The 4,528-nt window shown below is 34.6% G+C and overlaps 1 pseudogene; it reads left to right on the top strand.

The window, feature by feature from the left end:
* Positions 1-3,509: 3,509 nt before the first annotated feature.
* Positions 3,510-4,290, top strand: LOC111369141 (annotated as a pseudogene).
* Positions 4,291-4,528: the final 238 nt, after the last annotated feature.

Raw genomic sequence — 4,528 nt, 5'->3', positions numbered from 1 at the left:
TCAAACTCAGTTTCCAACCCTTGAATAACTCAAAAGGTGTCTTTTGGACAGCCTTGGTTGGAACTCGATTTAATATATACGTAGCCGTCTTTAGAGCTTCAGTCCACAAAGATTCGGGGAGTTTCGAGTTACTTCGCATACTTCTTACCATGTCCATTAAAGTTCGATTTCTTCTTTCCGCCACACCATTCTGATCTGGAGAACCAGGCATAGTGTACTGGGCAACAATCCCATGTTCTTGAAGAAACTTTGCAAATGGACCAGGTGCTTGTCCACTCTCTGTGTATCTACCATAGTACTCTCCACCTCTATCTGATCTCACGATCTTAATTTGCTTTCCACATTGATTCTCTACTTCAGCCTTAAAAACTTTAAAGGCATCCAAAGCTTCGTCCTTGGAACGAAGTAAGTAGAGATACATATATCGTGAATAATCGTCTATGAAGGTGATGAAATATTTCGGACCATTTGTGTCCATGTCTGGACAGCAAATATCTGTATGTATGATTTCCAATAGGTTTGTGCTCCTCTTTGCATCCTTTTTAGACTTGTTAGTTTACTTACCCTTTATGCAATTTACACAAGTCTCAAAATCAGCAAAATCCAAAGTACTAAGTATTCCTTCATTTACCAATCTTTTAATTCTCTCAATGGAGATGTGTCCCAATCTCCAGTGCCACAACATAGAGGATTCCTTATTTATAACACATCGTTTAATACCAACATTTCTATGAACGTGCATAGTAGCATAGTTCTCGTCATTTTGTAAATTAAGATGGAAAAGATTATCAGACAAAGTACCATAACCAATAATTTCAGATTTGTTAGATAAACTAAAACCAGAATCTGAAAAATTAAACGAATATCCAACTGATACAAGTCTGGAAACTGAAATCAAATTTCTAGAAAAATCAGGAACATAAAAGGTTCTTTCTAAAAACAAAATGAAACCACTGCTTAAAATTAGCTTCCAAGTTCCAACAGCCTCCACATGTGAGGGCATCTTATTTCCAGAATAGATGCTCTGCTCACTTCCCACTGGCTTCCGCAAGTCGTGTAATTCCTGCAAGGAATTGGTCACATGGATTGAAGAACCAGAGTCAATCCACCAAGTGTTATGATTAACATCTATCATATTGGATTCATAACAAACAAGTGAAAGTTGAGTACCTTTCTTGTCAAGCCAGTTTTTGAACTTGGAGCAATTTTTCTTTATGTGCCCCTTCTTTTTGCAAAAGAAGCACTTTGACTCCTTCTTGATGTCCGACTGGGGAGGAATCTTGTCCTTTTCCTTTTGTTTGGCTTGATCCTTTTTCTTTCCAGGAACTATCAAGTTCACCTTCTCACCCTCTTCCATTACTAACCTTCGCTCCTCTTGACACACATGGTTTACAGTTCATTAATTGACCATTTGTCCTTATGTGTGTTATAAGAGATCTTAAAGGGACCATATTGCTGGGGCAGAGTGCACAGAATGAAGTGAACCAAGAAAGTATCTGACATCTCAACTTCCAACGCTTTCAGTTGAGCCGTTATATCTCTCATGTGCATGATATGATCAAGCACGCCTCTAATCCCGGTGAGTTTCATGGATGAGAACTGCATAATTAGGGTGCTTGCTAATGCCTTGACTAATGTCACAAATTGATCATCAATTGCTTTCAGCAATTCTCGAACATTGTCGTATTGCTCGACAGAATCCCTAATCCTAGCAGATATTTTGGTCTTTATGAACATGACTGAAAGGCGATTAGATCGCTCCCATTTTTCATAAAGATCAACTTGGTCTGGAATGCTGGTTTCAGTAATTTTAGGTGGTTCGTCTTTCCTAATAGCATAGTCAATGTCCATCCACCCTAAGTGAAGGAGAATCCTTTCCTTCCAAACCTTATAGTTGTCACCCTTAAGTTCAGGAACATCGCATTTCATATCAGAGAAATTAATTGGTTGAATAACTGCAATATTTCAAACATACATGCTCATTATTACAAAATTTGAAGCTAAAATAACATATGACATGTTTTACCAATGTAAAAACATGCAAAACATGAATCTAGCGACATAAAACTTACCTGTGGGCTGAAGTTCTAATTCAATTAGATTCATCTTAACTTCACAATAAAACTATCAAATTATGTTCTCTTTTCTAATACCTGTGGGCAAATTAGAAAATATAGCTTGATATTTTATCCTAATTAATCACATATAATACGATAAAAATTCCTGTGGGATAAGATTTACCATATCAATTATGATTAATCACAATTAATGTTTGTTCTCCAAACGTGATCCCAAATGAACCTTAATATTTAATTTCAATTAATTAAAGATGCTGTGGCTATTCCTTAATTAATTAAAACTATATGGATCACCAAAAATTAACTAAATTCTTAGGCTCAAACTATTGCTAAACCATATGCAATGCTAATATAAAATTGGACATTAAAGTACTAATATTATTCAACTTAATATGCATGTATAATAAATTATTCACACAAATAACGAAAATAAATAATATAAGCACATTAATATCCAAATTAAATCCATAAAGAGCCTTCATGAGAATTAATTTTAACGTGTATAAATTATTTAACTTAATAATGTATGCATAATAAACCATAAAATTTATACATACAAACAACATAAATAAATAATTTAAATATCATTCTTTGCAGCAGGTTCAAGATTAAATTAACAATAATAGTAAATAATACTAAACTTTCCTTTTCATGCAAGTTGCCTGCTATTTCATGCAAATTGATACTATTTTCATGCAAGTTTGCCGGCTGTTATGCATGTGTAGGTCATATCATATTCAATGCAAACATATATATCATGTAAGTGGCAGCCATATGGTTCTTTAATAACATAAATTAATATTTTAAAACCAAAGGAATCTGCAAATCTCCTGCAAAATTCTGAAATGCCAGGTTTCCTCTTTTTTTTTTTTTTTTTTTTAAAATGAACAGATCATCTTCTACAAGTGCCGGGTCACTTAGACTCGGTTCTGACCCGAATGAAAAACCCAGTCATATATCATGATTCCGACCATCAAATTTTGCAAATTTTATATCAAAAATCTCATAAATCAATTTCCTAATGATTCCTAGCTTTATTTGCATCAAAAACACATGAAACATGGATCTGAAATTTCTAGAAAAATTACAGTAAATTTCTGAAAAATTTTGCAGAGAACAAAACGGCAAGGCAGAGGCAAATAGTGCTCTGATACCAACTGTTAGAGCTTTATCACGATCTATCATGTGAATAAACAACAACATATAGATCAAATGTGAAAACTGAAAATCATAAACTAACCTCCAGCCATTGTCGTTTGAACTGCAGAATTTCGAATTGTGTTTGGTGCTTCCAAGCCTTCAAAACCTCTCTGCGATGGTGTAGTTTCATGAAAGTCTCGGGTTGGGGACCAATACCACTTTATTCCCTTTATATACTTCTTCCCATCAAAAAAGGTACGAAACGTGAATGGTTACCACAAAGTAGGGAAGATGGACAGTTATGAGAAGGTGAGAAGGTGAATAACTTCCAATAAAAGAGGAAGATGTTTGGACTATTTAAAAATACCAAAGGTTTACAGAGAAAACCCTTATGCCCAAGCTTGAATTTTTCAAATCTATTGGATTTTCGAAGGATCACCTTGGGAGCGCCATTTCGAGAGACCCTACTTTATTGGTGAGAAGCTTGGAGAAGCATATTAATCCGAGTTATAATCAGCTGAAGATTGTGCTTTTGACTGATGAAAAGGTTCTGGCTGTTGTGAAGCGAACATCATGAATTTTTCTAGAGGATCCTAAGAAGAATCTTGTTCCAAATATTAAGGTTTTGAAGAAACTTAATGTCCCACAATCATGCATCATATTGTCATTAACACATTTTCTGGAGGCCATAATGCAAAAAAGTGATAAGTTTGGAGCCTCCGTCTCTAAAGTGGTGGAAATGGGATTCAATCCTTTGAAATCATTGTTTGTATTGGCATTACATGCAATATATGTAAAAGAGAAAATATGGGCTCAGCCTTGTAAGACTTATAGTAAATTGGGTTGGTTGAAGGATGATATCCACACGGCATATAGAAAACACCTGAATTGTATGATCGCGTCGGAGAACAAGACCTCTAAAACAATGGACTTTCCGGTTAACAAGATGGCATTGGAGTCCAAAATGATTGCGTCATGTCCAGCAGTTCTCTTCTTCAATTTGGAGAATAGGACAATTCCTAGGTGCTCCACCGTTCAGTTTTTGATCTCAAGGGGATTGATTAAGATGTAAGTATTATGTCCTAAGTTCAATCAACTTTGGATATAAATACTTTTAATATATAATTAATGCAAGTTAATGGCAGATCTATTATTTAATTAATTGTCTATTAAATAAATAATAGAGTCTGTAGATTCAAATTTTCGTAATTTATTAACCACAAGGAGTTGTGATTGTGAGATACAAATTATATCTGATTGAACCTTAAATCGTCCGTGGTCGTAAGTAATAACGAGATATGGATATCGTT

The sequence above is a fragment of the Olea europaea genome, chromosome 20, assembly GCF_002742605.1.
Source record: "Olea europaea var. sylvestris chromosome 20, O_europaea_v1, whole genome shotgun sequence".
NCBI classification, from domain to species: domain Eukaryota; kingdom Viridiplantae; phylum Streptophyta; class Magnoliopsida; order Lamiales; family Oleaceae; genus Olea; species Olea europaea.
The sequence above is the reverse complement of the archived record's forward strand: the minus strand, read 5'-3'. Positions and strand labels throughout refer to the sequence as shown.